Consider the following 24,678-nt stretch of genomic DNA (forward strand, 5'->3'; position numbering starts at 1 on the left):
CCCACTCCTCCACACAAATCTTCTCTAGATCTGTCAGGTTTCGGGGCAGTCGCAGAGCAACACCAAGTTTCAGCTCTCTCCAAAGATTTTCTATTGGATTTAGATCTGGAGACTGGCTAGGCCACTCCAGGACCTTGTTATGCTTGGTATGGAGCCACTCCTTGGTTATCCTGGCTGTCATTGTCATGTTGGAAGACCCAGCCACCACCCATCTTCAATGCTCTGACTGAGGGAAGTAGGTTTTTGGCCAAAATCTCTCAATACATGACCCCGTTCATCCTCTCCTTAATACAGTGCAGTCGTCTTGTCCCCTTTGCTGAAAAGCACCCCCCAAGCATTAAGTTTCCACCTCCATGCTTCACTGTAAGGATGGTGATACTCATCCTTCTTTTTCCTCCAAACCCGACGAGTGGAGTTTATACCAAAAAGTTATATTTTGGTCTCATCTGACCACATGACTTTCTCCCATGACTCCTCTGGATCATCCAGATGGCCATTGGAAAACTTCAGACGGGCCTGGACATGGGCTGACTTAAGCAGGGGAACCTTCCGTGCAATGCATGATTTTAAAGCACTACGCCGTAGTGTTCTACTGATAGTAGCCTTGGAAACAGTGGTCCAAGCTCATTCACCAGCTCCTGCTGTGTAGTTCTGGGCTGAGTCCTCACTTTTCTTATCATGAGTGATGCCCCATGAGGAGAGATCTTACATGGAGCTCCAGTCTGAGGTAGATTAGCAGTCATGTTTAGCCTCTTCCATTTTCTTACAATTGCTGCAACAGTAGATCTATTCTCACCAAGATGCTAACCCATTGTCCCATAGCCTTTTCCAGCTTTGTGGAGTTCTACAATTTTGTCTCTGGCCTCTTTTCACAGCTCTTTGGTCTTGCCCATGGTAACAGTTGGACCTTGACTGACTGTGGGCTGCACAGGTGACTTTGATGAGCTCAAAAGGGTGGTGGTGGGTGATTAGTTGTGGGGTCAAGGTGGACTTTTTTAAGGTAAACTGACAGCTCCTTGAGAGTCAGAATTCTTGCTGATTCTCATGTATGAAAATACATATGAACCCCAGTAACATACAAATAAATCATTAAAAAATCATACAATGTGATTTCCGGATTATTCCTTTTAGATGATGTCTCTAACAGTGGAAATACATCTATGATGAACATTTCAGACCTCTCCCTAATTTCTAAGTGGGAGAACTTGCAAAATTGCAGGGTGTGCAAATACTTATGGACCTCACTGTATATAAGTTAGGTGTGATCTGGCAGCTCTGCTGGCGGCTATGCCCCGTTGTTGCAGTGCCTGGTTTCTAGGCCATGGGGCGTAGCCACCTGCCAGCACACCTAATGCCTATTACCTCCTGACTACTTAAGTTCTCCAGTCCCCTCACTCGGCTCCAAAGATTTCCTGATGAGTCAGGATAGTCATGTATATCTCGTATGCTTTGGCTGCATTCACGCTTTTCGTTCCATGTGGCTCAGTACTAGTGTGTAGTCTCAAATTTTACCTCTCCAGACCTTCTGTGTGTTATTTCTATTTTTCACATCTTAAGAGGGCATCATTAGTTATTTTTTCCTCACTCCTTTTAAGGTTGTCAATGTTATTCGTGTTTATTTTTTGCTCTGTATTGCGGTCCTATTCCGGCTAAATCTATCAAGAAATTAGGCAATTCAAAGTTGAAAGCCTTATTATTATATTATATTATATTATATTATATGTAATGGGAATAAATATATACATTTTGAGTTGTAAATTAGGTGCGTCGAGATCTCGCGTCACCGTGTCAGGAGATCTGGCGAGATTAAAATGTGACCATATTTCTTGTTGAGTTTTTTTTTTAAATAGCATAACCTTCTGGCCGTGTGCAAGGGATTGAAACTAAATGTTGTGTGCATACAACAAATATGGAAATAGCAGACAAACTAGCCTCGGTCTAAACCTCCCTACCAACCATGCTTCAAATTTATGTTAAAATAGTCTTGTATGGCTTCCGTTTTTTTTAAATAATTTCTCCCACAGTTGATTTCTTCACACCAAGCTGCTTACCTATTACTATTACAGATTCAGTCTTCCCAGCCTGGTGCAGGTCTACCATTTTGTTTCTGTTGTTCTTTGACAGCTCTTTGGTCTTGGCCATAGTGGAGTTTGGAGTGACTGTTTGAGGTTGTGGACAGGTGTCTTTTATACAGATAACGAGGCCAAACAGGTGCCATTAACACAGGTAACAAGTGGAGTACAAATAAGCCTCTTAAAGAAGAAGTTACAGATCTGTGAAAGCCAAAAATGTTGCTTGTTTGTAGGTGACCAAATACATATTTTACAGAGGAATGTACAAAATAATAAAAAAATTTAAAATGTCATTTCATGGATTATTTTCCCCCATTCTGCCTCTCAAAGTGTACCTATGTGAAAATTACAAGCCTTTCTCATCTAATGGGAGAACTTGCACAATTATACACACACACACACACACACATATATATATATATATATATATATATATATATATATATATATATATATATATATATATATATATATATATATATATATCAGAATAAAGTATTTCTGATTCTGATATATATATATATATATACAAACCCCGTTTCCATATGAGTTGAGAAATTGTGTTAGATGTAAATATAAATGGAATACTATGATTTGCAAATCGTTTTCAACCCATGTTCAGTTGAATATGCTACAAAGACAACATATTTGATGTTCAAACTGATAAACTTTTTTTTTTTTGCAAATAATCATTAACTTTAGAAGTTGATGCCAGCAACACGTGACAAAGAAGTTGGGAAAGGTGGCAATAAATACTGATAAAGTTGAGGAATGCTCATTAAAACACTTATTTGGAACATCCCACAGGTGTGCAGGCTAATTGGGAACAGGTTGGCGCCATTATTAGGGATAAAAACAGCTTCCCAAAAAATGCTCAGTCTTTCACAAGAAAGGATGGGGCGAGGTACACCCCTTTGTCCACAACTGCGTGAGCAAATAGTCAAACGGTTTAAGAACAACGTTTCTCAAAGTGCAATTGCAAGAAATTTAGGGATTTCAACATCTACGGTCCATAATATCATCACAAGGTTCAGAGAATCTGGAGAAATCACTCCACGTAAGCGGCATGGCCGGAAACCAACATTGAATGACCGTGACCTTCGATCCCTCAGACGGCACTGTATCAAAAACCGACATCAATCTTTAAAGGATATCATCACATGGTCTCAGGAACACTTCAGAAAACCACTGTCACTAAATACAGTTCGTCGCTACATCTGTAAGTGCAAGTTAAAGCTCTATTAAGCAAAGCGAAAGCCATTTATCAACAACATCCAGAAACGCCGCCGGCTTCTCTGGGCCCGACATCATCTAAGATGGACTGATGCAAAGTGGAAAAGTGTTCTGTGGTCTGACGAGTTCACATTTCAAATTGTTTTTGGAAATATTCGACATTGTGTCATCCGGACCAAAGGGGAAGCAAACCATCCAGACTGTTATCGCAAAGTTCAAAAGCCAGCATCTGTGATGGTATGGGTGCCCAAGGCATGGGTAACTTACAGATCTGTGAAGGCACCATTAATGTTGAAAGGTACATACAGGTTTTGGAACAACATATGCTGCCATCTAAGCGCCGTCTTTTTCATGGATGCCCCTGCTTATTTCAGCAAGACAATGCCAAGCCACATTCAGCACGTGTTGCAACAGCGTGGCTTTGTAAAAAAAAGAGTGCGGGTACTTTCCTGGTCCGCCTGCAGTCCAGACCTGTCTCCCATCGAAAATGTGTGGCGCATTATGAAGCGTAAAATACGACAGCGGAGACCCCGGATTGTTGAACGACTGAAGCTCTACATAAAACAAGAATGGGAAAAAATTCCACTTTCAAAGCTTCAACAATTAGTTTCCTCAGTTCCCAATCGGTTATTGAGTGTTGTTAAAAGAAAAAGTGTTGTAACACAGTGGTGAACATGCCCTTTCCCAACTACTTTGGCACGTGTTGCAGCCATAAAATTCTAAGTTAATTATTATTTGCAAAAAAAAGATAACGTTTATGAGTTTGAACATCAAATATCTTGTCTTTGTAGTGCATTCAATTTAATATGGGTTGAAAAGGATTTGTAAATCATTGTATTCCGTTTATATTTACATCTAACACAATTTCCCAACTCATATGGAAACGGGGTTTTTACATACACACTTTCTCTTTTCAATGTGTTTTCTATGTTTTCATTGTAGATTGTCACTGAAGGCATCAAAACTATGACAACTGTGAAGGGAAAACCATTTCAGGTGACTACTTCTTGAAGCTTATCGAAAGGATGTCAAGAGTGTGCAAATCAGTAATCAGAGCAAAGGGAGGCTATTTTGAAGAAACTAGAATATAAAACATCCATCCATCCATTTTCTACCGCTTGTCCCGTTCAGGGTCGCGAGCCCATCCCAGCTGCACTCGGGTGCAAGGCGTGGTAAACCGTGGACAAGACGCCACCTCATCGCAGGGCAAACAGATAGACAGACAACATTCACACTCACATTCACACACACGTTTTTAGTTATTTCACCTTTTTTTGTTAAGTACATAACTCCACATGTGTTCATTCATAGTTTTGATGCCTTCAGTGACAATCTACTATGTAAATAATCATGAAAATAAAGAACACACATTGAATAAGAAGGTGTGTCCAAACTTTTGGCCTGTACTGTACATACACTAAATTGCCAAAAGTATTTGGCCACCCATCTAAATGATCAGAATCAGGTGTCCTAATCACTCGGCCCGGCCACAGGTGTATAAAATCAAGCACTTAGGCATGGAGACTGTTTCTACAAACATTTGTGAAAGAATGGGCTGCTCTCAGGAGCTCAGTGATTTCTAGCGTGGAACTGTCATAGGATGCCACCTGTGCAACAAATCCGGTCGTGAAATTTCCTCGCTCCTAAATTTTGCAAAGTCAACTGTCGGCTTTATTATAAGAAAATGGCAGAGTTTGGGAACAGCAACTCAGCCAAGAAGTGGCAGGCCACGTGGAATGGGTTTCCATGGCCGAACAGCTGCATCTAAGCCATACATCACCAAGTCCAATGCAAAGCGTCGGATGCAGTGGTGTAAAGCACGTCGCCACTGGACTCTAGAGCAGTGGAGATGCGTTCTCTGGAGTGATGAATCACGCTTTTCCATCTGGCAATCTGATGGACGAGTCTGGGTTTGGAGGTTGCCAGGAGAACGGTACATTTTGGACTGCATTGTGCCGAGTGTGAAATTTGGTGGAGGAGGAATTATGGTGTGGGGTTGTTTTTCAGGAATTGGGTTTGGCCCCTCAGTTCCAGTGAAAGGAACTTTGAATGCTCCAGGATACCAAAACATGTTGGACAATTCCATGCTCTCAACCAAGTGGGAACAGTTTGGAGCAGGCCCCTTCCTCTTCCAACATGACTGTGTACCAGTGCACAAAGCAAGGTCCATAAAGACATGGATGACAGAGTCTGGTGTGAATGAACTTGACTGGCCTGCACAGAGTTCTGCCCTGAACCAGATAGAACACCTTTGGGATGAATTAGAATGGAGACTGAGAGCCAGGCTTTCTCGACCAACATCAGTTTGTGACCTCACCAATGCGCTTTTGGAAGAATGGTCGAAAATTCCTATAAACACACTCTGCAACCTTGTGGACAGCCTTCCCAGAAGAGTTGACGCTGTAATAGCTGCAAAAAATGGAGCGACATCATATTGAACCTTATGGGTTAGGAATGGGATGGCACTTCAAGTTCATAAGTGAGTCAAGGCAGGTGGCCAAATACTTTTGGCAATATAGTGTATATATACATTCATATATATAAACACAAAGCAGTTTGGCTAATGAAGATGAAGTCTACTAAACAAGCTTTGTTCCAACAAGCTTTGTTTGGCCAACAAAAATAAAGAGAAGTGACACCTCTCACATCGAATACACAATATTCACAGTGGAGTTATGTACTTACCAAAAAAAGGTGAAATAACTGAAAACATGCCCTGCGATGAGGTGGCCTCTTATCCAGGGTGTACCCCACCTACCGCCCATGTGCAGCTGGGATAGGCTCCAGCACCCCCCACTACCCTATAAGGGACAAGCGGTAGAAATGGATGGATGGATGTTTTATATTCTAGTTTCGTCAAAATAGCCACCCTTTGCTCAACCAAACTGATTGAGAGATCCTTCATCATGCAGCAAGCTAACGACCCAAAACACACTGCCAAAACAACAAAGGAGTTCATCAGAGGCAAGAAGTGGAAGGTTTTAGAATGGCCAAGTCAGTCTCCAGACTTAAACCCAATAGAGCATGCATTTTACCTGCTGAAGAGGACACTGAAGGGAGTAACCCTCCAAAACAAACAACAACTGAAAAAGGCTGCTGTAAAAGCCTGGAAAAGCATCACAAAAGAATAATGCAAAAGTTTGGTGATGTCAATGGGTCACAGGCTTGATGCAGTTATTGAAAGCAAAGATTCAAGATTCAAGATTCAAGATTGTTTATTGTCATATAAACAGTTAAACAGACAGTTTGCTGTACAATGAAAATCTTACTTTGAAGTCCACCCTTCAACAAGTCACACGGTACTTAGCTAAAAATAAAATAAAAAATAAAAATGTATATACAAGGCACAGTAAGTAACATTACATGATTGCACATTCTGATTGACAGTCAACAGTATAAATATGGAGGTGACCTTGGGTCACAGCAGCAGTTAAAGTGTCTTTAGTGATCAAAGGTGAAAAGTGTCTACAGTGATGGTTCACAGTTCGGAGGTGGTCATGGTAGCTGTCTTTTGTTCAAAAAGATAAAAGTAAAACGGGGGGGAGCTAGCATTCACAAGTTAGCATTCACAAGCCTGATGGCCTGTGGGTAGAAACTGTTTGTCAGTCTCGTAGTCCTGGATTTCAGGCTCCTGTATCGTCTGCCTGATCGTAGGAGGCTGAAGAGACTGTGCTGGGGGGGGTGTACTGTCCTTTATGATGTTGTGTGCTCTCCTGGTGGCCCTGGTAGAGTACATGTCCTGTAGTGAGGGGAAGGCTGCTCCTGATATGTACTGATCAGTTTTAATCACTCGCTGGAGTGCCTTCCTGTCCTTAGCAGTGCGGTTTCAATACCAGACCGTGATTGAGCTGGTAAGGACACTCTCAACCGTACTTCTATAGAAGTTGCTGAGAATTTTGGGTGGCATGCCAAATTTTCTCAGCCTTCTTAGGAAGTACAGTCGCTGCTGGGCTTTCTTTATTGTTTGTTGGGTGTTGTGATCCAAGGTGAGGTCCTTGCTGATGTGGGTCCTGAGGAATTTAAAGGTTTTCACCCTGTCCACCTTTGTCCCCCCTATGTACAGAGGTGTGTACTGTGCACTCCTTCTCCGTGGGTCAATAATCATCTTCTTGGTCTTGTCTGTGTTCAAGGAGAGATTGTTATCCTGACACCAGGCCACCAGTTCCGCTACCTCCCTTCTGTACGCTGCCTCAGCTCCCCCGGTGATTAGTCCGATGACCGTAGTATCAGTCCAACGACCGTAGTATCAAGGATTTGCAACTAAATATTAAGTCTTATTCACTTTAATCTATTTTAAGTTTATATGTTCCAATACTTTTGCTCACCTAAAAATGCTGTGTTTCATTACAAATAATGTTATCTTCTAAGTTGTGTATCAGATCCAGATGTAAATACTTGGAAATAAAAGCTGAAATGTTGATCTCTGGTCTCATATTAATCTTTTGATGTCAAACCCAAATGTTTTCAGTCTACAACAAAAACAAAGGAATTGGCCTCACTGTTCCAATACTTTTGGAGGGCACTGAATATATATGCATGCATGTATGCTTTGGAGCCCCTGCCTAAAAAAAAGATTATGTTTGCCTTGGTGCCCTAAATATATATATATATATATATATATATATATATATATATATATATATATATATATATATATATATATATATATATATATATATATATATATATATATATATATACAGTATATATATATATATATATATATATCAATCCCTCAGATTGATCAGCACTTAGTGTTGAGTGTGGGGGGTGGGGGGGTGGTTAAGGGCAAAAGCTTCACTGGGGTCTTCAGTTGATCAACAGCCATACAGGTCACACTGAGGGTAGCCGTATAAACAACTTTAACACTGTTACAACCCACACCAAACAAGAATGACAAACACATTTCGGGAGAACATCTGCACCGTAACACAACATAAACAAAACAGAACAAATACCCAGAACCCCTTACAGCACTAACTCTTCCAGGAAAATACAATATAGACCCCCCCAACCCGCTCACCCCAACCACGCCCACCTCGACCTCCTAATGCTCTCTCAGGGAGAGTGTGTCCCAAATTCCAAGCTGCTGTTTTGAGGCATGTTAAAAAAAAATAATGCACTTTGTGACTTCAATAATAAATATGGCAGTGCCATGTTGGCACTTTTTTCCATTACTTGAATTGAAGTTGTTCTCTTATTTTGGAAAACCTTGTTACATTGTTTAATGCATCCAGCGGGGCATCACAACAAAATTAGGCATAATAATGTGTTAATTCCACAACTGTATATATCAGTATCGGTTGATATCGGTATCGGTAATTAAGAGTTGGACAATATCGGAATATCGGATATCGGCAAAAAAGCCATTATCGGACATCTCTAATCCATATCCATCTGCTACTTCGTTCAGCAGCATCCGACAGCGATTTGACAGCCCGCCGGAAGGCCTGACCTCTCAATCCCATTCTTTCAGAAGCTTGGTTGTGGTCGTAGCAACGAAGCCTCTGCACCCGACTTCAACTGGAAGTACTCGGGCACGCCAGCTGCGCCGCTCTGCCTCGGCTGCTATGTCCGCATACCTCAGTTGTTTGCGCTCATATGCTTCAGCAACTGCTGTTTCCCATGATACAGTTAATTCAACAATGAACACAGTCTTCTGGGAGGTTGACCACAAGACCAGGTCAGGCCTGAAGCTGGTTGTAATGATCTCAGGTGGGAAGATGAGTTTCTGGTTCAAGTCAACCTGCATTTTTCAGTCCCGGGCAGAGTCCAGAAGGGTTGCCTTCATTCTTGCAGATGGTTTTCCTGGGAGTTGTCCTGCTCTTACAAACGGAGTGGTGATTGAGTGACTAGGGATTGGGGTAGGCAGGGGTTGGTTGGTATTTCTCCTTTCCTCCAGGGTGATCGCCAGTTAGACTTAGACTTATACATAGACATTAGACTTAGACAAACTTTAATCATCCACAAGGGAAATTATTCCACACAGTAGCTCAGTTACAAATGATGGAAAAGATGGAAAGGACAATGCAGGTATAAAATACACTAAAAGCAATATAAAATATAACATATATACGTAATATTTACATAATATATGTACAGTATACGATGTATACTGATATATTATATTATATGTTTATATCATGTAAACAATATATAACAATTACCATGTACAATATTACAGTATATGTAACAGCAGCAGCATAAAATAGAGAGTAAATCCAGCAGAAAATAGACATTATAAACAAAGAGAAGTAGCAAACATAGAAGGTGTCAGGTAATAGACATCATCTATTGCTGTATGGCGAGTGATTATACAGCTGGATGGAGTGCGGAATGAAGGAGTTCTTGAATCGAACACTGTGGGAACAAAGCTGAAGGAGCCTGTTGGAGTATGTACTCCGCTATACCTCAATTGTCTGGTGTTGTGGGTGGGCAGGATTGTCCATGATGGCCAGCAGTTTGTCCAGTGTCCTCTTGTCCCTCACTGACACAAACACCTCCAACTGCGTGCCAATAGTTTCCGGCTTTCCGAATCAGTTTGTTAATCCGGTTTAAGTCCCTTTTGCTGGTGCTGCTGCCCCAACAAACCACTGCAAAGTACAGGGCACTGGCCACAACAGACTGATAAAATATCTCCAACAGCTTGCTGCACACATTAAAGGAGCTAAGCTTCCTCAGGAAAAATAGTCTGCCCTTCTTGTATACAGCTTTGCAGTTGTCCTTCCAGTCCAGTCTGCTGTTCAAACTGACTCCCAGGTACTTGTACTGCCCCACTACTGCCACCTCCCGGCCCTGGATCTTGATGGGCTCCACCGGGGTCATTCTCTTCGTGAAGTCGATGACCAGCTCCTTGGTCTTGTCCACATTAAGGAGCAGATGGTTCGCCTGAGACCACTCCACAAAGTCAGCGATCAGTGTCCTATACTCCAATTCCTGTCCCTCTCCGATACACCCAACCACAGCAGAGTCATCAGAGTATTTCTTCAGGTGGCAGGACCTGGAACTATACTGGAAGTCTGAGGTGTACAGGGTGAACAAGAAAGGAGACAGGACGGTCCCCTGTGGAGCACCTACACCACTGACCACAGTATCTGACAGGGAGCTCCCCAGTCGCACAAACTGGGGCCTGTCAGACAAGTAATCAGTAATCCAGGAGACAATGGATGAACTGACACCCATCCTGAGCAACTTGTCAGTCATCAGAATTGGCTGAATGGTGTTAAAGGCACTGGAGAAATCAAAGAACATGATCCTCACAGTGCCCTTCCCACCATCCAGTTGAGAGTGAGCACGATGCAGCAGGTAGATAACAGCATCATCTACTCCTACATGGGGCTGATATGCAAACTGTAGGGGATCCATGGAAGGAGCCACCAGGGGTCTCAGCTGATCCAGCACAAGTCTCTCAAGGACCTTCATGACATGAGACGTTAGGGCAACTGGTCTGAAGTCATTCAAGCCCGATGGGATGGGATTCTTGGGCACCGGCACTATGCAGGATGTTATCCATAGCACTGGTATCCGTTCTAACTTCAGACTCAGGTTGAATATGAAGTGCAGGATCTCAGTTAGCTGAGCAGCACAAGTCTTCAGGACCCAGGGCTTGACTCAGTCAGGGCCTGCTGACTTGGCTGGGTTGACTCTTTCCAGCTGTCGTCTCACATGTCCAGGTGTCAGACACACCGGGCTGGCTTTCTCAGTGGGGGGATAAGAAACAGCGGTGGCAGGCAACAGTGAAGGAGTTTGTAGATTGATGTTCAGGGGAGGAGTGAGGACAGGAGTAGTGGGGGGAGGGCCAGAAAGGAGTGCATTGCTAAATCTATTGAAAAACCAATTCAGCTCATTGGCTCTATCTACCTCCCCATCCAGCAGTTTGACTTTGTTGTTGAAGCCTGGGATGGTCTTCATGCCCTTCCACACATCACAAGTGTTATTCTGTTGGAGTTTGGCCTCTAGCTTCCTTCTGTAGGCATATTTTCCTTCTTGCAGCTGAACTTTAAGCTGCCACTGTATCCTCCTCAACTCGTCCTGATCACCACATCTGAAGGCTAGCTTCTTTTTATTCAGCAGCACCTTTACCTGACTGGTGATCCAGGGCTTATTATTAGGGTAACAATGTACAGTTTTTGTAGGGATGATGGAGTCCTCACAGAAATTGATGTAGTCTGTGAGGCAGTCTGTGATGCTGTCAATGTCTGTCCCGTGAGGCTTATAGAGCACGCCCCAGTCTGTGGTCTCAAAACAGTCCTGCAGGGCGAGGCATGCTTCATGGTTCCGCCTCTGCACTGATGTAGTTTAGACAGACTGCCTCCTCACAGCAGGAACATATTGAGGTGTTAAAAGCACCAGATTGTGATCAGACCGTTCCAGGAGGTGGGCAGGGCAGTGGCACTGTATGCTTCTTTTGAATTAGCATACAGTAGGTCCAGAGTGTTATTGTCCCGTGTTGCACAGTGCACATATTGATGGAAAGTGGGTCAAATTGAGTCCAAAGAAACATGATTAAAGTCACCCGAAATGAGAATGAGGGCATCGGAGTGTTTGGTCTGTAGCTTAGCAACAGAGGCATGAATGGGGCTATATAAATCAATCAATCAATCAATGTTTATTTATATAGCCCTAAATCACAAGTGTCTCAAAGGGCTGTACAAGCCACAACGACATCCTCGGTACAGAGCCCACATACGGGCAAGGAAAACTCACCCCAGTGGGACGTCAATGTGAATGACTATGAGAAACCTTGGAGAGGACCGCATATGTGGGTAACCCCCCCCTCTAGGGGAGACCGAAAGCAATGGATGTCGAGTGGGTCTGACATAATATTGTGAAAGTCCAACACATCAGCGAAAGTCCAGTCCATAGTGGGGCCAGCAGGAACCATCCCGAGCGGAGACGGGTCAGCAGCGTAGAGATGTCCCCATCCGATGGACAGGCTAGCGGTCCACCCCGGGTTGGGAGCAGAGTAGAAAAGAAAAGAAAAGAAACGGCAGATCAACTGGTCTAAAAAGGGAGTCTATTTAAAGGCTAGAGTATACAAATGAGTTTTAAGATGAAACTTAAATGCTTCTACTGAGGTAGCATCTCTAACTTTTACCGGGAGGGCATTGCATAGTATTGGAGCCCGAATAGAAAACACTCTATAGCCCGCAGACTTTTTTTGGGCTCTGGGAATCACTAATAAGCCGGAGTTCTTTGAACGCAGATTTCTTGCCGGGACATATGGTACAATACAATCGGCAAGATAGGCAGGAGCTTGACCGTGTAGTATTTTATACGTAAGTAGTAAAACCTTAAAGTCGCATCTTAGGTGCACAGGAAGCCAGTGCAAGTGAGCCAGTATAGGCGTAATATGATCAAACTTTCTTGTTTTTGTCAAAAGTCTAGCAGCCGCATTTTGTACCATCTGTAATCTTTTAATGCTAGACATAGGGAGGCCCGAAAATAAAACGTTACAGTAATCGAGACGAGATGTAACGAATGCATGGATAATGATCTCAGCATCGCTTGTGGACAAAATGGAACAAATTTTAGCGATATTACGGAGATGAAAGAAGGCCGTTTTAGTAAGACTCTTAATGTGTGACTCAAACGAGAGAGTTGGGTCGAAGATAATACACAGATTCTTTACAGTCACCTTGTTTAATTGTTTGGTTGTCAAATGTTAAGGTGGTATTATTAAACAGATGTCGGTGTTGAGCAGGACCGATAATCAGCATTTCTGTTTTCTTAGCGTTGAGTTGCAAAAAGTTAGCGGACATACATTGTTTAATTTCATTAAGACACGCCTCCAGCTGACTACAATCCGGCGTGTTGGTCAGCTTTAGGGGCATGTAGAGTTGAGTGTCATCAGCACAACAGTGAAAGCTAACACTGTATTTGCGTATGATGTCACCTAGCGGCAGCATGTAAATACTAAAGAGTGCAGGGCCAAGAACCAAACCCTGGGGAACTCCGCACGTTACCTTAACATAGTCCAAGGTCACATTGTTATGGGAGACACACTGCATCCTGTCAGTAAGATAAGAGTTAAACCAAGACAAGGCTAAGTCTGTCATCCCAATACGCGTTTTGATACGCTCTAATAAAATATTATGATCAACAGTATCGAAAGCGGCGCTAAGATCAAGAAGCAGCAACATAGATGAAGCATCAGAATCCATCGTTAGCAATAAATCATTAGTCATTTTTGCGAGGGCTGTCTCCGTAGAGTGATTTGCCCTGAAACCGGATTGAAAAGGTTCACAGAGACGCTAAGTGTTCATTTAGCTGCTGTGCGACAATTTTTTCGAGGATTTTCGAGATAAACGGAAGGTGGGACACCGGCCGGTAGTTTACCAAGAGATCAGGATCGAGGTTAGGTCTTTTGAGTAGAGGATGAATAACCGCTTTTTTGAATGCTAGGGGAACAGTGCCAGAGGAAAGTGATAAGTTTATAATACTTAACACTGATGGAACTAATAATACAAAAAGCTCCTTGATAAGTTTCCCAGGAATTGGGTCAAGTAAACATGTTTGTTTTGTCCCATTTACACATTTTGACAATTCCTCCAATGTTATTTCATCAAAGAGAGAGAAAATATTTTGGAGGGCGGTATCCGTCGTATATACAGTCGTATTTGTGTTAAATGAACCCAGTTGTAGCTGAGATGCATTGTCTTTGATCTCTTTTCTAATGACTTCAATTTTCTTATTAAAGAAATTCATAAAGTCATCTGCTGAGTGGGTGGAGCTACTGGGAGGAGTCCCTTGTTGGGTTAGCGATGCTACTGTACTAAACAAACATTTAGGATCATTTTTGTTGAGGTGGATGAGATTTGAGTAATATTTAGCTTTAGCTGAGGTAAGCATGCGTTTATAAGTTATTAAACTATCACACCATGCTTGTTGGAAAACCTCAAGTTTAGTCGCACGCCATTTGCGTTCCAGCTTTCTACATGATAATTTCTGGGCTTTAGTTTCTTCTGTAAACCATGGGGTACGCCTTTTAGGGGCCCTTTTTAGCTTTTGCTGTGCTACACTATCAATGGTGTCGCGCAGGGCGTTGTTAAAGTTGTTAGTGAGGTTATCAATAGAGCCCACATAATTTGGGAATGGTGCCATTACCGAAGGCAGTAGGTCAGTAAGAGTCGTCGTTGTGGCAGCATTAATGTTGCGGCTGCTATAGTAGTTGTTATTATTATTATTAGTTTGTTGACAATGAGTCAGAACTTCGAATTTTATAAGGTAATGATGGGACATTACTTTAGTGTACGGGAGTATCGTAACTTTAGAGGTGGTGACACCCCTGACAAGCACTAGATCTATCGTATTACCGTTGCGATGCGTGGGTTCATTTATTATTTGTGTAAGACCACAGCTATCAATTATAGTCTGGAGCGCCACGCATGGAGGGTCCGATGGGGTATTCATATGGATATTAAAGTCCCCCATTATGATTATATTGTCGGCGTGCGTCACTAGATCAGCAACAAACTCTGAGAATTCACTGATGAAGTCAGAATAGGGCCCAGGGGGGCGGTAGATAACAGCCAGGTAGAGAGGCAGCGGTGTGACAAACTTCATAGTGAGCACCTCAAACGAGTTATATTTATTATTTAGGTTAGGTGTAAGATTAAAGTTTTCATTGTATATTAGTGCGACACCCCCTCCCCTTTTAAGAGGTCGGGCAACATGTGCATTGGTATAGTTAGGAGGAGATGCCTCATTTAGCGCAAAAAAATCGTCTGGTTTGAGCCAGGTCTCGGCGAGACCAACGACGTCAAGTTTGTTGTCTCTAATGACTTCATTAACTAATAACGTTTTGGAAGATAATGATCTTATGTTTAAAAAGCCCATATTATAGGTAGTGGGCTGTTTTGAGGATTGTTTGTTGAAATTATCCGAAGTAGCAATATTAATAATGTTGCGTTTATTATGCGTAGTACACTTTAAATAGTTTCGACCATATCTAGGAATTGATACGACGGGAATTGTCCGATTGTTTGCTAGATGTTGCGATAAACTGAACACATCATAGTTCGCCACCTCAGTAGATTGCATGTCTGCCTCTGACACGGTCACAAAAGAAAAAACATTATGTGAGTTGTGTTTTATTCTAAGAGAATTGCTATGTGTGCAGGGATTATCCAGCCTGGCGCCGGCTAGTTCTAGTTTAAATGGCTTCTTACCCGGAGACTCCACGCTTCATTGGTTAGCTTTTCCCTTTGTTGTTAGCCCCGCTCGGCATCCCCGCTTCTGCTTCCGCTCACACCGCTTACGTCGTCTCCATTGGCGGTCACCGCTAGCACTTGACTCCGCTGCTACAAAGGCCGCTCGATGTAGCCCGCGAAGTATTCCCATGCTAGCGAGGAGGTCCACCGTACATGCATCTTTCAGTCTATAACAACTCGATCCATCCACATCCAGAATTGTCTGTCGGTCGTATGTGATCACAGAGTGTTCACGCTTTGAGCCAGCCATGAAATTGACAGAAATGACGGGTGTTTTTTGCCAAATCGCTCTACACTCCCAAGAGCGTTTTCAAGCTGCAATGCGCCGCCATCTTGCCAATATAAATAAAATAAACATTGATTGATTGATTGATTGATGAATGGTGTCACAAGCAGCAGCCTCGTCTGCAGAAGGACTCCACTCCGATGAAGATTACAGAAGTAAACTCCCTTGGCAAATAATATGGTCGAATTCCAACAGCCAGAAGTTCAATGTCCGGCATACAAACACACTCCTTTACAGTAATATATCCAGGATTACACCACCTCTCGTTCACCAAGATGGCAATCCCACCGCCTTGTTTCTTACCGCTCAGGAGTGTGTCTCTATCCGCCCGTGAGGTTTTGAAGCCGGGTAGAGTCGCGCTGTGGTCCGGGAAGTCCGCGAGTAGCCAAGTCTCCGTAAAGCACATGATACTGCACATGGCGTAATCCTTTTGAGTTCGGACGAGCCCGAACAATTTGTCCATTTTTTTCGCCAAAGACCGCACGTTCCCCATGAGGACAGAGGGAATTGCAGGCTTAAATTTCCTTCTCCGCTCCCTCATCTTTATGCCGGCGCGCCGTCCCCTGCGCTTTTTCCGTAGTTCCACGGGAAGGTCCAGCCGGGATCCCCATAGCGCTGGCAAGGAGAGCACAAACAGCTCCTCGCGTGTGTAAACAAAAGGCCTGCTGCTCAACTGATCAAAGCCAAACACAAAACGGCCCGAAAAGAAAAACAAAAGTAACTGTCCGTGAGGCTAGAGATGGGCAGACTTTCTCGACTTTGGACATAGGGATCTCGCAGACTGTTATTGTCCACATCAAACGGGGGAGCAATCCAAACTGTAGGCACCACAGTTTCAACTTGCCAGGAAGTAAGGTCTTGTCAATGCGGACAAGAAATAACACGTGCAGGTCTCTTCTTTCCCTCTTGGTAGATTGGATTTGGTGCCATATCATGCTTGTATGCGCCGAGCAGCCTGAGAAAACAGGTATTCCAGATTTCTGCACGGATGTATCAATCAAGCTGTTTTGCTTCAGGTAAGTTGTCATCCTTTTAGCAACGATGCTAAAGAAGACCTTTCCTTCAACGTTTACCAGGTTGATGTGTTGGAATTGATCAATGTTTGAGGCATCTTTTTCCTTGGCGATTAACACTCCCCCAGCTCTGCGCCACACTTTTGGGATGGTTTGCTTCGTCTACATCACCTTCATCTGCCTCCACAAAGCGTAAGACATTTGGGGAATTTTTGTACAGCTGATATGGAACTCCATTTGGTCCTGGAGCTGAAGCTGCCCTTGACTTCCACACTGTTTCCTCAACCTCGCTCCACCTTGGGGTACTGTCGTCCAGCTGGTGTTCTGGTTGAGGTATTGGTGGCATGTCTGACGGTATCTCTCTCTGTTTGAATCTTCAGTGTGAGTGGTTTTCAGGTGGTCTTCCAGTTCCCTCTTTGGCACCTTAAGTGACCCACTCTTTTCCGTTGTGAAGAGGCCTTTCACAAATCTGAAAGGGTCCTTGTAGAAGGATGTTCTCGCCCTTTCATTCCTCTTGCGTCGAGTCCTGAGGTTTTCAGCTCCCTGCAATCTTCCCTGGTGTCCCTTCAGGTCTGTTTGCAGAAGGTCAATGCCCACTCTTTCCTCCAGTGAGGCTCTCTTCCATTCCTTCCTCAAAACCCTTCTCTCTTTGACCAGTCGCTCGATTTCCTTTTGCCTTCTAGACTTTGGAGGGGTTGTTGATGGCATGTCCTTTTTCCCTGTCTGTGTGTTCCGAATCTTTCTGCTCCATAGGAGTAGATCAGATGTCCCATCTTCTCCAGTTTCTTCGTCACCCTTCCTTTGATTCCGTCCAGGATCTTGATCAGGTCTGCATCAATTATTCCCCACTCTTTCTTGCTGCTGGACTTTGGCCACTTTACATGAGGTCTGTGGCCTTGCATGTTCTTCTCCAAAGCAGGTTGCAAGTGGCTTGGTTCCACAATCTCTGATGTAGTGCTTCAATTACTTTCAGCCTCTGGGATATTGATGCTCGGTGGACTGTGGGTTGCCTGACTTGACCTTTCTCTCAAAAGATAGAGATCAATATGAGGTCCTGGCTTCGTTTTCTTCAAACAATTCATTCGCCCTTGATGTATTTTAAGGCCTCTGATGGATGTTATTTTGGACCAGCCACAGCTGCATACTTGGCACTCTTGTCCTTCAGCTGATGTTGCTTGTTCTGTGTTGATTATCTGGTTCGTCGTCGTGTTCAATCCAGGGTCATTTGCCGGGTGTTCAGCCGATGAGTCTTTTTCCGCCCCCGCTCTCACATAATCTAGGGGTATTTTTCTCTTTGGGCGAGTCGTAGCAATGAGGGGTGGCCTTTGTGTACTTATTAAGTGACAGAGCCTGCAATCATGGATAGCTAGTCCATGACAGCCTCGTCGGGGTCTTTCCCTCCTGTCAGCTGTCTTTCCAAGCTGTCACAAGGGATTTCCCTAGTTGTCAGCTGCCCTTTCACAGCAGTCACTGGATTTCTCCAGTTTATTAATTGAGTTTATAGGACTAGATAGTACAATCTCTCAGATTGATCAGCATTTACTGTTGAGTGGGGGGGGGGGGGGTTAGGGGCATATATATATATATATATATATATATATATACACATATATATATATATATATATATATATATATATATATATATATATATATATATATATATATATATATATATATATATATATATATATACACATATATATATATGTGTGTATATATATATATATATATATATATATATATATATATATATATATATACACACATATATATATACACATATATATATATATATATGTGTATATATATATATATATATATATATACACATATATATATATATATATATATATATATATATATATATATATATATATATATATATATATATATATATATATATATACACACATATATATATATGTGTATATATATATATATATATATATATACACACACATATATATATATATATATATACATATATATATATATATATATATATATATATATATATATATATATATATATATATATATATATATATATACATATATATATATATATATATACATATATATATATATATATATGTATATATATATATATATATATATATATATATATATATATATATATATATATATATATATATATATATATATATATATATATATATATATATATACAGATATACATATATATATATACAGATATACATATATATATATACATATATATATATATATACATATATATAATAGGGCTGTGAATCTTTGGGTGTCCCACGATTCGATTCTATATCGATTCTTGGGGTCACGATTCGATTCAAAATCGATTTTTTTTTTTCAATTCAACACGATTCTCGATTCAAAAACGATTTTTTTCCCGATTCAAAAGGATTCTCTATTCATTCAATACATAGGATTTCAGCAGGATCTACCCCAGTCTGCTGACATGCAAGCAGAGTAGTAGATTTTTGTAAAAAGATTTTATAATTGTAAAGGACAATGTTTTATCAACTGATTGCAATCATGTAAATTTGTTTTAACTATTAAATGAACCAAAAATATGACTTATTTTATCTTTGTGAAAACATTGGACACAGTGTGTTGTCAAGCTTATGAGATGCGATGCAAGTGTAAGCCACTGTGACACTATTGTTCTTTTTTATTTTATTTTTATAAATGTCTAATGATAATGTCAATGAGGGATTTTTAATCACTGCTATGTTGAAATTGTTACTAATATTGATACTGTTGTTGATAATATTCATTTTTGTTTCACTACTTTTGTTTTGTTCTGTGTCGTGTTTGTGTCTCCCCTCAATTGCTCCGTTTATTGCAGTGTTGCTGGGCCGGGTTTGGTTTTGGAATTGGATTGCATTGTTATGGTATTGCTGTGTATTGTTTTGTTGGATTGATTAATTTAAAAAAAAATAAAAAATAAAAAATACAATGTTTTAATATATATATATTTTTTTTAAATCGATTTTTTAAAAATCAGAATCGATTCGTAATCGCACAACGTGTGAATCGCGGTTCGAATTCAAATCGATTTTTTCCCACACCCCTAATATATACATATACTGTATATATATTTATATATGTATGTATGTGCACATATTCATATACATACATATTAATTTATACATATAAACACACACACACACCTATATATATATATATATATATATATATATATATATATATATATATATATATATATATATATATATATATATATATATATATATATATATATATATATATATATGCGTGTTTATATGTATAAATGAATATCAGAATCAGAATCAGAATCAGAATAGTTTTATTGCCATTGTTTGAGAACGGGTTCACAAACTAGGAATTTTTACTTGGTGCAATCGTGCAACATAAAACACATATAAACATATAACACATATTTGGTAATAAAAAGAGCTGTAACTGAGCTATCAGATCTTGTTATAGACTTAGAAGGAATTCAAGGAACTCAAGGAGCTACTGTTAGGAGTTATTGTTCATGTGCCTGATGGCCGAGGGGAAAAACTATTCAGGTGGTGTGAGGTGTGAGTCTGGATGGAGCGTAGTCTCCTGCCTGAGGGGAGAGGGGAGAATAGAGTGTGTCCAGGGTGAGAAGAGTCAGCTGTGATGCGACCCACATGCCTCCTGGTCCTGGAGGAGAACAAGTCCTGGAGGGATGGGAGCTTGCAGCAAATCACCTTCTCAGCAGCATGTACGATGCGCTGCAGTCTATGCTTATCCTGGACTGTGGCGCCGGGGAACCACACGGTGATGGAGGAGGTCAGGATGGACTCGGTGATGGCTGAGTAAAACTGCACCAGCATCTCGGTCAGCACCTTAAGTTTCCTCAGGTGCCGCAGGAAGTACATCCTCTGCTGGGCCTTCTTGATGAGGGAGCTGATGGTCGGCTCCCACTTGAGGTCTTGGGTGATGGTGGTGCCCAAAAAATGGAAGGAGTCCACAATGGAGACGGGGGTGGGAGAGTCAATCAGGGTGAGGGGGGATGGTGGGGCTGTGACTTTCCTGAAGTCCATGATCATCTCCACTGTTTTATGGGCGTTCAGCTCCAGGTTGTTGAGGCTGCAACAGGACGCCAGCTGGTCCACCTCTCTCCTGTAGGCGGACTCATCGCCATCCGAGATGAGCCCGATGAGGGTGGTGTCATCCGCAAACTTGAGCAGTTTTACGGATTGGTGACTGGAGGTGCAGCAGTTTGTATACAGGGAGAAGAGCCAGGGGGAGAGTACACAGCCCTGAGGAGTACCAGTGTCCGTGGTTCGACTGTCCGAGACAATCTTCCCCAGCCGCACGTGCTGTCTTCGGTCTGTCAGGAAGTCATTGATCCAACTGCAGAGGGAGTCGGGCACGCTGAGCTGGTAGAGCTTGTCTCGTAGCAGTCCAGGGAGGATGGTGTTGAAGGCAGAGCTGAAGTCCACAAACAGGATCCTGGGGAGTCCAGATGCTCCAGGATGGAGTGGAGGGCCAGGTTCACTGCATCATCCACAGACCTGTTGGCTCTGTAGGTGAACTGCAGTGGGTCCAGAAGGGGGGCGGTGATGTCCTTGAGGTGGGGCAGGACCAAGCGCTCAAAGGACTTCATGACCACAGACGTCAGCGCAACCGGCCTGTAGTCATTTAGTCCTGTGATCCGTGCTTTCTTGGGGACAGGGACAATGGTGGAGGTCTTAAAGCAGGACGGCACGCGGCATAGCTCCAGAGAGGTGTTAAAAATGTCGGTGAAGACCGGAGCCAGCTGATCCGTACAGTGTCTGAGAGTGGAAGGGGAGACACCATCCGGCCCGGGGGCCTTCCGCGTATTCTCTCAGATGGAGAGGGCCTTTACAATCCTATAATGTTCTTGGAGTCCTGTGATGTCCTTGGAGTCCTTTAACTCCTTTAATGAAGTGCTGGCATTGGTGGGGAGTGTTATGGTGGGGGGAGCAGGGCTTTGATGAGCTGAAGGCCGTTCATGACGACAGTAATGTGTGTTGAGGCCCTGAGCGAGAGTCCGGTCATTCAGGTCCGGTCATTCAGGGCCTGGGGGGTTTTGGGCTTATAATTCGTAAGGGCCCTTAGCCCTCTCCAAATGGCCGCAGAATCATTGGAGCGGAACCGTTCCTGTAGACCAGGGGTCGGCAACCTTTACCACTCAAAGAGCCATTTTGACAAGTTTCACAAATTAAAGAAAACAATGGGAGCCACATAACTTTTTCGAAAATTTAAAATGAAATAACACTGCATACAAAGCTTTTTTTGCTTTGTGCTATGTTTTAACCAGGGGTCTCAAACACACGCCCCGGCCCGCACCTTATGGCCCGCGAGGTTTATATGAATGGCGATTGACAGCGTCATACTTGTCAACGTTCCCAATTTTTCCGGGAGACGCCTGAAGGTGCAAGGCTTGATAGCACTGCTTTTAGCACCCTCTACAGTCTGCAAATATAGCGCACCTGCTCGGTCACACATGTTGAATGCAGCTTCTGTTTGCACACGTCAGTGACAGCAAGGCATACTTGGTCAACAGCCACACAGTTTACACTGACGGTGAAGGTAGAAAAAAACTTTAACACTGTTACGTTACAAATATGCACCACACTAAAAAAGAATGACAAACACATTTCTGGAGAACATTCGCACTGTAACACAACATAAACACAACAAAACAAATACCCAGAATGCCATGCAGCCCTGACTCTTCCGCTACTACCAAACCCCGCCCACCTCAACCGACGCACGGAGGGGTGGGTGGGGGTGGGGGGGTGGGGGGGGGGGGTTGGAGTCAGGGCTGCATGGCATTCTGGGTATTTGTTGTGTTGTGTTTATGTTGTGTTACGGTGCGCAGGTTCTCCAGAAATGTGTTTGTCATTCTTTTTTGGTGTGGGTTCACAGTGTGGCGCATATTTGTAACGTAACAGTGTTAAAGTTGTTTTATACGGCAACCGTCAGTGTAAACTGTGTGGCTGTTGACCAAGTATGCCTTGCTGTCTCCTACGTGTACGAGTCCAAGCTCAATACAACATGGGACCTGTCTGGCATGCTGTTTGTACAAACTATAGAGGACAATAAATGCAGAGCCATCAGGGTATGCCCTTAATTCAGTTGTTAAGGTGAAAATCTGAAAATATTTTCCTCGAGGGATTTCTAGGAGAGGCACGGAGATCGTAAGTAAGCTGCTGGGAAAATCGGGAGGGTCGGCAAGTATGCAGCTGAGCCGCATCAGAGTGGTCAAAGAGCCGCATGCGGCTCCGGAGCCGCGGGTTGCCGACCCCTGCTGTAGATGGTTAGAGTACACAGATTTAGCTTCCTCCACTTCCCTGTTGAAGTGGTACTTCGCTTCTCTGTAGGTACTCCGGTACCCGCTTCTCCACGCAGCCTCCTTCTTCTTGCACAGCTGTCGGAGGTTGGGTGTGAACCAGGGCTTGTCGTTGTTATAACAAACCCTGGTGCGCGTTGGAATGATGCGCGCCTCATTGAACTGTATGTATGAGGTCAGAGTGTCAGTATGCTCGTCCAGATTGTCCGTGGCTGCTCCAATTTCCTCCCAGTCTGTCGTCTCCCAACATGCACGCAGCTCGTCCACAGACTCGGCGGTGAAACGCTTAATGGTCCTCATAACAGGTTTAGCCAGTTTCAGTCTCTGTATGAAGGTATTAAGTGCACCATCACGTGATCTGATAGTCCAAGAGCAGCGCGCGGGACTTCATGAAAAGCCTTGCTTAATGTAGTGTAGCAGTGATCCAAAGTGTTCTCTCTGGTCGGGCATGTAATAAACTGCCTATACTTTGGTAATTCCTGGCTCAAATTTCCTTTGTTAAAGTCACTAAGCACGATAACAAGAGAGTCCGGAAAAGATCGTTCCACTTGTAAGATCTGTCCTGCAAGCATGCGCTGAGCGTCACGCACGTCCGCGCCGGGTGGGATGTAAACAGCCACCAGAATTAATTAAATGATCTCAGCGGTGAGTAAAAGGGCTTACAGTGAATGAAAATATACTCCAGAGAAGGAGAGCAGTGTTTGGATATCACTGTCACGTCTGTACACCAGTTGCTGTTGATATATATGTATATATTTACAGTACATATACGTATATATATATATACACATACGTATATATATATATACACATACGTATATATATATATATATATATATATATATATATATATATATATATATATATATATATATATATATATATATATATATATATATATATATATATATATATATATATATATATATATATATATATATATATATCAGTGACGTGCGGTGAGGTTCATGGCTGGTGAGGCACTGACTTCATCACAGTCAGATTTACAAACATATGAACCCTAAAGAGTATCGTATTCACCATTTGGTTGGCAGCAGTTAACGGGTTGTGTTTAAAAGCTCATACCAGCATTCTTCCCTGCTTGGCACTCAGCATCGAGGGTTGGAATTGGGGGTTAAATCACCAAAAATTATTCCCGGGCGCGGCGCCGCTGCTGCCCACTGCTCCTCTCACCTCCCAGGGGGTGAACAAGGGGATGGGTCAAATGCAGAGGACAAATTTCATTACACCTAGTGTGTGTGTGACAATCATTGGTACTTTAACTTTACACATACAAAATGTAGCACACAAAAAACCACATTTAATAAAAAAAAACGTTATTATTGTCTTACCTTTACTTATAATTGAAGTCCATGCGCCGCTGTTGTGCCGGATAATGCACCCCCGCCATAGAATGCACCCCCTGACGGGAGTGTTATATCAACTAAAGCCCACACTTAAACTTTCCACGTGCAAGATTGAATCTATTTAAAAAAGTTATTTAATAAGAAGCCAAAAAGTGCA

General features: G+C 42.5%; 1 protein-coding gene across 2 annotated transcripts in view; it reads right to left on the reverse strand.

The window, feature by feature from the left end:
• The window catches only part of LOC133654110 (protein SON), a 188,093-nt gene that overhangs the window by 110,217 nt on the left and 53,198 nt on the right, over positions 1-24,678 (reverse strand). The window lies entirely within an intron of this gene.

Source organism: Entelurus aequoreus, linkage group LG07 (genome assembly GCF_033978785.1).
Source record: "Entelurus aequoreus isolate RoL-2023_Sb linkage group LG07, RoL_Eaeq_v1.1, whole genome shotgun sequence".
Lineage (NCBI taxonomy): Eukaryota > Metazoa > Chordata > Actinopteri > Syngnathiformes > Syngnathidae > Entelurus > Entelurus aequoreus.